Source organism: Grammomys surdaster, unplaced genomic scaffold (assembly GCF_004785775.1).
Source record: "Grammomys surdaster isolate TR1022 unplaced genomic scaffold, NIH_TR_1.0 485, whole genome shotgun sequence".
NCBI lineage: Eukaryota > Metazoa > Chordata > Mammalia > Rodentia > Muridae > Grammomys > Grammomys surdaster.
In genome coordinates, this window is record NW_021604904.1 from 641,759 (window position 1) to 652,995 (window position 11,237).

An 11,237-nucleotide genomic window follows, 5' to 3' on the forward strand; every position below is an offset into this window, starting at 1 on the left:
CAGCCCCTCACTGGGGGATTCTAGGCAGGGGCTCTACCACTGAGCCATGCCCCCAGTCCTCACTAGTGGATTACAGTTAGGTGTTCAACCATCAAGCTTCATCCCAGCCTTCCTTTGTTTAACTTATTTTGCTCTGTTCCAGTGGTTCTCAGCCTTCCTAATGTTGTAACCCTTTAATAAAGTTCCTCACATCGCGGTGACTCCCCCCCCATGATAGTTATTTTCGTTGCTACTTCATAACTGTAATGTTGCTACTGTAATGAATCATAATGTAAATATTTTTGAAAATAGAGGTTTGTCAAAGGAGTCGGGACCCACATGTTGAGAACCGCTGCTCAGTTCCTAATTTATGGTGGGATTTTTAGTTGAGAAGATTGTCGTAGTTAGGGTTTTTATTGCTGCGACAAAACACAATGACCTAAAGCAAATTGTGATGGGAAGGGTTTATTGTAGTTACATTTCCACACTGTAGTCCATCACTGAAGGAAGCCAGGGCAGGAACTCAAACAGGGCAGGAACCTGGAGGCAGGAGCTGATGCAGGGACTATGAAGGACACTGCTCACTGGCTCCCTCCTCAGGATTTGTTCAGACTGCTCTCTTTTTTCTTTTCCATTTCCTTTTCTTTTCCCTTTTTTCCTTCTTCCCTCCCTCCCTTCCTCCCTTCCTCCCTCCCTCCCTTCTTCCCTTCCTCCCTCCCTCCCTCCCTCCCTCCCTCCCTTCCTCCCTCCCTCCCTCCCTTCCTTCCTTCCTTCCTACCTTTAATTTTTTTGGAGGGGCATGTTTCAAGCCAGGGTTTCTCTGTGTAGCCGTAGCTGTCCTGCAGACCAGGCTGGCCTCAAACTCAAAGGTCTGTCTGCCTCTGCCTCCCAAATGCTGAGATTAAAGGCGTGCGCTTACAGTTGGATCTTATGGAGTCATTTTCTCAACTGAGGTTCCCTCCTTTCAGGTAACTGTAGCTTGTGTCAAGTTGACGTAAGACTAGGCAGCACAGTGACGTTCACACTTTAAGCGCTTTTAGAAGATTGGTAAATCTTCTAATCTAAGGCTTTTGAGCAAATTTCTCTCTGTCTTTCCTGTCCACTGGCCTCCTTAGTTTGCAGTGTACTCCTGGACCTCAGTTCTCTCCAGGTTGGCCTCGTTGAAGCTGGTGGTTTCTACTGTGATTTCCTTACTTCAACTCACACAGTGTCAGTCACTCCAGCTCATGTTGCTGCAGGGAGAGACCCAGAAAATAAAACCATTTCTCAAACTGGGCATGGTGGCACATGGTTGTCATCCCAGCACTTGGGAGGCGGAGGCAGGAGGTTCAGATATTCAGCCAGGCCTGTGGCATGCCTTTGATCCTAGGAACATGGGAAACAGGAACAGGCAGTTCTCTGATGTGGAAGTTTCTGGATATGTCAGGTGATACAGACTCGCGTGGTGTTTTGCTAAGACAGACTCATGTAGTGTTTTGGTGAGGCAAGACCTGTGGGAGCACATGTGATGTTTGGAGAGAGTGTAAACAGGGCTCAGTGGACAGCGATGGCGTGCTGCCATAGCTAGCTTTGCCATGCTTCCTTGGTCTTGAGTTTTCATCTTTGCTGATCTTCATTTCGTTGAGAGAGGCAGAGAAGTCCTGGCGTCCTGGCTGGTCCTGGTCGCTCCCGCTGATGTGCTGATTCAGCGGAGGCCTGGCAGTTTCTGCTGGATCATGCCACCGCTGCTGATTCATGTTTGCTATCCCAACACTACTGAATGTAACTGCTGGCATCCTGACAAACAGAGATTGGAATCGCCACAAAGAACTACTTCTAAACAGGTCTACAGAGTGAGTTCCAGGACAGCCAGGGCTACATAGAGAAACCCTGTCTCGAAAAACAAAACAAAAAAAAAAATTGGTTTTAGCTGGGCAGTGGTGGTACACACTTTTAATCCCAGTACTTGGGAGGCAGAGGCTGGCGGATTTCTGAGTTTGAGGCCAGCTTGGTCTACAGAGTGAGTTCCAGGACAGCCAGGACTACACAGAGAAACTCTGTCTTGAAAAACCAAAAAAAATAAAAAAATAAAAAATAAAATAAAATAAAATAATAAATAAATAAATAAATAAATAAATAAAAGTTGGTTTTAAAAAACCTAAGCCTACAGTTCTCTGTGAGTTTGAGACCAGTATGGTTTGCATACAGGCCATCCAGGCTATGTAACCAGGTAAGTCTAACCATTCTATGTCTCAGAATAAGACAGAGAAGGAAGAGGAGGACAACATGTTCTGAAAAGTGAGGTAATCCTCCACCACATACTAAGTATAGGGACAGCGTGGGCTACATGAGATTATGTCCCAAAACAAAACAAAAGTATAAAAATAAGATGGCTCAGTGGTTAAGAACACTGGCTATTCTTCCAGAGGTCCTGAGTTCAAATTCCCAGCAACTACATGGTGGCTCACGACCATCTATCTGTAAAAGGGTCTGTCACTCCCTCTTCTGGCCTGCAGGTGTGTATGCAGAGGGCACTTCTACATTTAAAATAAATAAGTAAATAAATACATTTATATTAAAAATGTCTCTTTACTGAGTTCGTGTCACCTCAGTTTCCAGGGCTCATGAATCCTGCAGTAGTGACCAGTACTGCCCTAGGATTTCAATTCAGGACTCCTCAGAGCTAGGTTCTACTTCTTCAAAACCTCCTTTCCTTGAAACAGTCTTATCATGTCATCCAAGCTGCCATGGAGCCCAGGATCTTCTTCCCACAGCCCCTCCAGTGCTGAGCAGCACCACCATGCCCAATTTGAAAACTTTTTCTACAGTATTTTTCCTGTAACATTTCCCTTCCCTTCCCTTCCCTTCCCTTCCCTTCCCTTCCCTTCCCTTCCCTTTTCTTTTCTTTCATGTGTGTAGATGCAACCCAAACCTGCATGCACCCACATGTGGAGGACAGAGTTTGATACTGGGTGTCGTCCTCAGTTACTCTTCTTATTTTTTGACACAGTCGTGTAACTTTTTTTCAAACCCTATTTTTAATGATGGTTTTTAAACCATCATTAACCTTTACCTTCCTTCTTTAACACTTTAACCTTCCTTCTCTAGCCCACCACCCACCAGAGATAGTGGAAAAGAAAGGATACAGAGGAAGTAGACCTGTTTAGGAATGGTTCCTTCAAGCAAATCCCATCTGTGTTGTCAGGAAAAGAGCAGTTCAGTTCTCAGGTCAGCAGAGGCAGCTCGAGCCACTCGCAAACACTCCATGGATACATCAGCAGTCCAGTTCAGTAGAGTTGGGCTAGCAAACACGAATCAGCAGCAGTGATGCGACCTAACAGGAACAGTCAGGCCTCAGCCCAATCGACACAAGTCAGCAGAGGGATTTGGACCAGCAGGGACGCCAGGAGAAGTTCTCAGCTGTGCCTCTCTGAGCGATGGAAGACATGAGACCAAGAAGTGTTGCACAGCTAGCTTTCTGAGCAAGCCCCTCTATAGTCCATTGAGTCCTATTTATACGTCCTCTGAACAGCATGTGTCTGTGGGTCTTCCCTTAGCACTTGAGTCGGCCTGAGCTGACATCACTCTGCCAACCTGCTTGACTCCACGGAAGCAGCAAGAAGCCATAGCACACCACCAGAAGGTTTTTTTGGCGCATTTCTCTCTATGGAGTCCTGACAAATGGAGATCAACTACACAATGTAAGGCAATACATACGTGTTGTTAGGAAGAATCCTTCATCACGTGTCCTTTCACATGTTTGGTTTAGCAGAACATCCTCTCTCCTGTGTCTGCTTCAGCTAAACATTCCTTCACGAGTCTGCCTTAGCCTTTCACCTGTGTCCACTTCAGTGAAATGTTCGCCTGTTTTCCCCAGCAAAACACCATCCAACACAACTGACTTTTCAAGAACCCTTCACAGTCACTTGTCCCTGGAGCTCTCTGATTTGGCTAGAATGGCAGGTCTCTGAGCCCAGGGACTCGGTGTCCTGGCCGCTAGTTTGGGGCAAGCTGTGAATTCACAGATTTATTTTCCCTCCCTAATATAAGTTCTAAGGGTCTGAAGTCAGGCCCTCGATGCTTGTGAAGCCAACTAACTTCCCGTTGAGGCAGCTCCCTACCGTACCTATGCTGGCACGTGTTTAGAATCACAAATACCCAAGTTCCAATCCCTGAGCTGCTCTGTGAACGTGAGGCTAGGCTGGGCTACTCGAAAGTCCGTTTGTACTCTCCCCCTACGTTACAACAGCAACAAAAGCAAAGCAAAGCAAAACAAAGAACCAAAAAAAAACTAAACCAACATTTTATGCCTTAATGATTATTTTCTCTGTTTATATCATTATTAGTTTATTAAAATTACTTTTTATTAGCTTACAGAGACTTAGGTTTTGTCATTTCCCACTTCCCAGTGGTAGGTCAGGGCTCCTTAATTCCCACAACGTCACCAGCATTCGATGTCATTGTGGTCCTTTGTCGTAACTATTTTGACTGGGGTCGGATGGGATCTTAACGTGATTTATATTTGCGTTTCCAGGATGGCTTAAGGATGTTGAACATTTAAAAAAATATTTTCATATTTTCAGTCATTTGTGTTTCTCCATTTCAGAACTGTCTGTTCTTTCCAGTGGCCCATTTATTGACGGTATTGTGGTTGTATTGTTTAATTTTTGGAGTTCTGGCTCACGCCTTTAATCCCAGCACTCAGGAGACAGAGGCAGAGGCAGGTGGATCTCTATGGGTTTGAGGCCAGCCTGGTGTATGGAGGGAGTTCTAGAATAGCAAAAGCTACACAGAAAAACCCTATCTCAAAATAAAATAAAAAAATAAAATAAAATAAAATCGCCAGGCAGTGGTGGCGCACGCCTTCAATCCCAGCACTTGGGAGGCAGAGGCAGGCGGATTTCTGAGTTCGAGGCTAGCCTGGTCTACAGAGTGAGTTCCAGGACAGCCAGGGCTACACAGAGAAACCCTGTCTCGAAAAACCAAAAAAAAAAAATAAAAATAAAAAATAAAATAAAATCAGTTACAGTTCTTATATATTCATCAGTGCCTGGTCTACACACACACATACACACATACCACGAACATCTATTTAATATTTTTCAGTCTGGGTTTTTCTGTGTAGCCCTGGCTGTCCTGAAACTCCCTCTGTAGAACAAGCTGGCCTCAAACTCAAGGATTGGCCTGTCTCTGCCTCCCAGTGCTGAGATTAAAGATATGAGTCACCATGCCAAGCTATATTTATTTATTATTTTTAATATTAAACATAAATATTAACATATATTCATGTGTCTGTGTAACATTCGACTACATCCCCTGAAGGTTTAGTATGTGCGCTTTCAAATGAGTAGAGCAGAAACTATTGATTTCATTTCTGATTGCTTTTTGTGGTGCTAAGGGTTTAAGTAAGAGCCTTGTGCTTTGCCACTAAGCTACACCCACAGGCTTTTTAAAAACATTTTTATTTGAGGCAGTGTAAGCCTAAAGTAGCCTAGGCTGGCTGTTAACCCACAATACAGCCAAGACTCTGCAGGGAGGAGAACATCCAAGGAACAGTGAGTGACAAAGCCATCTACAACCCCAGGAGAAGCTCTAGGGGCAACGAAGCCTGAGGACCCCTTCATTGTCTACTTCAGAACCATGAAAGAATCTTTTCTGCTGGGGAAACCTCCCAGTCTGTGGGGCTGCAGTACAGCAGACGGGGCAGACAAACACAGCCGCCAAGGCTGTAATTTCAGACACTAATTTAACCTGGATGGGGTGCTATGATTTGACTCAGGGACTGTGGGAGTAGGTCCAGCTCTGTCCACACACACCTAAATCGCAGCCTCGTGTGGCACATGGATATAAGCACGCAGCCTCGTGTGGCACATGGATATAAGCATCCCGGACCTTGTCTGCATCTCTGGGTTTCCCTTTGCAGTGTCCTGCAGTCTCTGAGGGCTCTTGGCCGCTGTGGGTCCTGGGAATCGTTTTGTGCATGTCAGGAAAATGCTCTTGTGCAAAGCCACACCTCCAGCCTCTGTTTCTTATACTTCACTGGAGAATGAGTCTGAGGACAAGACAGTGACCTGCAGAGACCTTAGACGTTCTGAGACAGCTCTGCATAATGTGGAACCTTAAGTGGGTTAACCCTGAGGGACGTGCTGAGGAGGAGGACAGAAAGAGGCAAGAAACAGCAAGAATCAGGGAGGGCGGAAGGGAGAGAGGTGCTCTCTGACATGAATGTATTTTTTTCCCAGTAGGCATGGGGCGGGGGGGGGGGGGGCAGGGGGATCAGAAGTTCAAAGTCATCCTTGGCTATATAGCCAGCTTGATGCTTGTTTGAGATAAGAGAGAGAGAGAGAGAGAGAGAGAGAGAGAGAGAGAGAGAGATTTTGAAGGATGATGAGGCACAGGAGTAATTACTAATCACAAAAGTCCAGTCATGGAGCCAGCTGGCGTGCCTGTCATAGGAGGAACAGATAAGGAAAATGTACAATATTTAAATTATGAGATTTTTTTTCTCAGGCACAGGACAAAAAGAAATCATGCCATTTTGAGAAGACGGAAGAAGGTGGAACGTGAGAAGATCAAGAAAGTAAACATGATGTAATTCCCAGCTACACTGCAGGCTGGAGAGATGGCTTGACGGTGAAGAGCGTTTCCTGGCAACAAATCCCTGCTTCTGATCTACCAGAAACTAGTTTCATAGAGTAAACTCCTTTCCCAGGTGTGGTGGCTCACACCTGTAATCCCAGCACTTGCCAGGCTGAGGCAGGAGATTTGTTGCAAGTAGTTCCAGATTATCTATGAGTTCGAGGTTAGCCTGAGCTAGTGTATGAGATCCTGACTCGGGGGTGGGGGTGGGGGAGTCTGTTTTACAATAAACAAATTGTGGGTCTGGAAAGATGGTCTAGTGGTTAAGAGCACTAGCTGCTCTTCCAATGGTCCAGGTTCAATTCCCAGCAACCACATGGCTGCTCACAACTCTCTTTAACTCCTGATTCAGACATACACACAAGCAAAACACAACTGCACATAAAATAAAAATAAATTATAAAATAGAAAAAGTACAAAGTCAAGTTAAGCACTATCTCTCTTTCTTAAAGCAAACCCAGGAAGTTCTTAAAATAGCAATTCCTGAAATTCAGCAAAAACCCAAACTGTTTTATTTTAAGGTGAACCACTTAGAACAACGGCCAAGTCAAAAATAGAATTAGCCAGCCACCCAGACGTTCCTCCTTGTTAGCTCACCGAGCCTCAACTCTTCTTTCCAACAACGTAAGTAGGGACTGACTTCCCTCACAATATCCTCAGATTCCTCTCCTCCCATGCGTTTGTGCGAGGGAAGGAACTCAAGGCCTTGTTCATGCCTCACCCCCAGCCCCTCACTGGGGGATTCTAGGCAGGGGCTCTACCACTGAGCCATGCCCCCAGCTCCTCACTGGGGGATTCTAGGCAGGGGCTCTACCACTGAGCCACGCCCCCAGCCCCTCACTGGGGGATTCTAGGCAGGGCTCTACCACTGAGCCACGCCCCCAGACCCTCACTGGGGGATTCTAGGCAGGGCTCTACCACTGAGCCACGCCCCCAGACCCTCACTGGGGGATTCTAGGCAGGGGCTCTACCACTGAGGCAGACCCATAGTCCTCACTGGTGAATTAAATGCTTCTGCTCCAATTCTGAACCCTGCTTTCCAACCACAGTGTTTCTCTCTCTCTGTGGGTGTAGGGAGGAAGGGATGAAGAGTGCTTCCTCCTCGTGGCTTTGCTAGCAGTGTCACCCAGCATCAAGACTTTTTCTGGGCTTAGGTGATAAGACAAATGGAAGCCCAGGGAAATCTTTACTGTTTGTCCTTCCTTCTCCTTCCTTTTTTTCTTTCGAGGCTGTGCCTCACTGTGTTTCCCTGGCTGTCCTGGAACTCACTCTGTAGACTAGGGTGGCCTCAAACTCAGGGCTGTGCCTGCCTCTGTCTCCTGATTGTTGGGATAAAGGGCGTGCACCATCACTGCCCGACTATCTTGCTTATTTTTCATAGGGTTCTTCATGTTTCTATGTATTTTTACTTTAAATTTGTTTTTTATATCATTGTTATTATTCTTTGAAGTTTTTAAGAGATGGAGTCTACTTAGCCCAGGCTTGCCTCCAACTCCTGATTCTCTTGCCTCATTCTTCTGAGTACTGAGACTACCGGTGGGTGTGTTCTGGCTCCTTTGTTTAGAAACAATTATGTAGCGGGGCGGTGGTGGTACACGCCTTTAATCCCAGCACCTGGGAGGCAGAGGCAGGCGGATTTCTGAGTTCGAGGCCATCCTGATCTACAGTGAGTTTCAGGACAACCAGGGCTACACAGAGACCCTGTCTCGAAAAACCAAAAAAAAAAAAGAAAAGAAAAGAAAAGATACAAGTATGTGTGTGTTCGTGTGCGTGTGCATGTGTATACACGTGAACATGCTTCCATTCCATATTCCTCATCCCATGTGTGGTGATCAGAGGACAACTTCCTGGGTTGTGCTTTCTCCTCCATGTGATGCCAGGGATGGAACTTAAGCTGTCAGCCTGGCTGCAACACCTTTTTCTACTTAGACGTCTTACTTCCTGTTTATATTGCTTTAATACTGGCAGAGCTATCTTGTTTGTTGGTTTTTAATTTGTTTCATTTTCCCCAAGATACACCTGTTGAACTTACAAAGGAACTTCCTAGCGGAGTCCACTCTCTAGTCCTAGAAACAATGAAAAACAAAACCTTGATCATCCCTAATCCCTTCTTCTTCCTTCTCCCTTCCGTGTGGGGGCGGCGGGAGGCGGACAAACACCAACCGTGACAATCTCCCTCATATTGTCCTTTTCTCCCCCCACCTCTGTCTTTCTGATGATATGGGTGGTGGACAACTGACAATAAACCCTTCTCGTTGCTTTTATCCTTGGACTCCTGTTGCCACCTGGTGGCCATCATACGCAACAGCAGATTTCTAGATTTTAAAAAGTAAAAAAATCTCATTGCTCTAAGTAGTAAACATTTGTCCCAAGCATTTTAAATGGGTCAAGTATTCACGAGCAGATTATCTGGTGATTCTGTTTCAAAGACGCTGTCCAGATCTCCAGTCATCAGAGAGCTTGACTGGCTCTAAAGGATTACATAAGAGGGTCTCATTCCCACACCTGGATGACAGTGCTGGCTCTTGGCCAGAGGCCTCAGTTCTGCCCAGGGAAGCCCTCTCCTTAGCAGCCCAGGGGTGTGTCTGATTCCCCCAGACCAAGTGAACCTTCACAAGTAAGGAGAAAGCTGATTCATCCATTCAACGTGTAAAATGTTTAATTAATTATTATTATTTTGGTTTTTCGAGACAGGGTTTCTCTGTGTAGCCCTGGCTGTCCTGGAACTCACCCTGTAGACCAGGCTGGCCTCAAACTCAGAAATCCGCCTGTCTCTGCCTCCCAAGTGCTGGGATTAAAGGCGTGCGCCACCACTGCCCGGCGAAATGTTTAATTTAAAAATGCTCACTGCGTGTAAGTATGTTTTACTTTCATTAAATATATAAAGAAGTTTCTATGACATCCCAGGACAAAATGGTCAAATCTGGCACTCTAATCAGGGACCTCCCTTCAGAGACCAGCAGCAGGGGAGCAGAGTGCCCAGGCCCACCGTGTGACATGTGGCTGGTGTGGATGGTGCTTCCCCTCCACCATGAGGTATCTCATGAGGTGGGGTTAGGGTGGGGGAATACTCTAGACCAGGATTTTAGGAAATTTGATTTTTACAACATGTTTAATTTTTATCTGTGTCAGCTCCCACACCCCTCCATGTGAGCGCTAGCCATGTAAGCGAGGCTATACTTGGAAGCCCAGAGAGTGTCAGGCGCCTGGAGCTGGAGGTACATGGTGTAAGTTACCCAACATAAGTCTTGGGATTTGACTTGGGGTCCTCCTCAGGTCTGCTGGAAGATCAACAAGTGCTTTCAGCTGCTGAGCCATCTCTCTTGTCCTGATAATGTCATTATTGAAAAGTTGCTGGTTTGCTGTTCTAGGGAACACTGAAGTGGATTGTCTTTTAAAAATAGGTTTATTGTGCAGGGGAGTGGTGACGTAATGTCTTTAATCCCAACGCTTGGGAGGTAGAGGAAGTTTGGTCTGTGTGAGCTCAAAGTCAGCCTGGAGTTCAAAGTGAGGTCCAGGATAGCCAGGGCTATGCTGAGAAACTCTTATCTCTAAAAACAACCCAAAAAGTTTATTAGAAGGGTTATTAAATCCATGGATAGGCCAGAGTGTGGCCGAGGCTGCAGGAGAATCAGGCCCACTGGGCAGATTAAAGGAAACTTCTTTGTTTTGTTTCTTTGGTTGATTTTTTTCAAGACAGGGTTTCTCTGGGTAGCCTTGGCAGTTGAAACTCACTCTGTAGATCAGGCTGGCCTGGAACTCACTCTGTAGACCAGGCTGGCCTCGAACTCAGAGATCAGCTTGATGCTGCCTCCTGAGTACAGGGCTTAAGGCTTGTGTCACCACTGCCCAGCACTGCGACAGTCCCTTCTTATATCTATTACAGGGAGATGTCCTATGTCATGTGATTGTCAGGTAATCTACAATGTGTGCTGTAGTTGGGTTTCTGCTTCCTGGACACCAGGTGGGAAGGAGACAGTCTGCTATCCTGGGGCCCAGACTGAGAATGAGCTATGAGTTTCAGGGAAGGAGTCTAGGAAAACAAATTTCCTGGAGGAGAGACATAACATGGCATTGTCACATGGAATGAGGGACTCCATTTTGGTCTGTTGAGCCTCATGCCTTCGTCATTACAAAATGAACTATTTTTAGTATAAATGTATTTCTATTAAAATGTGAAGTAATCTGGTGGCTGTACTTCTTTACCTTTGTTAGTCCCCAGTAACCACACAGAGAAACCAAGCTGCACCTCAACACTGGGCAGTTATTGATCTATTAATCTGGCTAACTCCCTGCTTCATCCCATGATACTTGCATATTAGTATCGATTTGACTCTTTGGAATTCAGATTTTTTTCTCTCATGGTATTTTTTCAGACCCTTTCCACCTCCTGGTGATCTTAAACTTCTTCCCTCTCTCACTCCTTCCCCTGACTAGTGGACATCCTGCTCTCTTCTCTCTTCTGCCCAGCCTTTGGGTGATCAGCATTTATTGACAGGTCAGGGAATAAATGGAAAGAATTGTTTATAGAACTTAGACAGGAGATTTCTTTTTTTTTCTAAGTATTACAATGTCATGTTCGGGTTGAAACAAGATGTGAGGGCAGAGAAATCAGCGTTTGAAAACCCCAAGGATCGCTG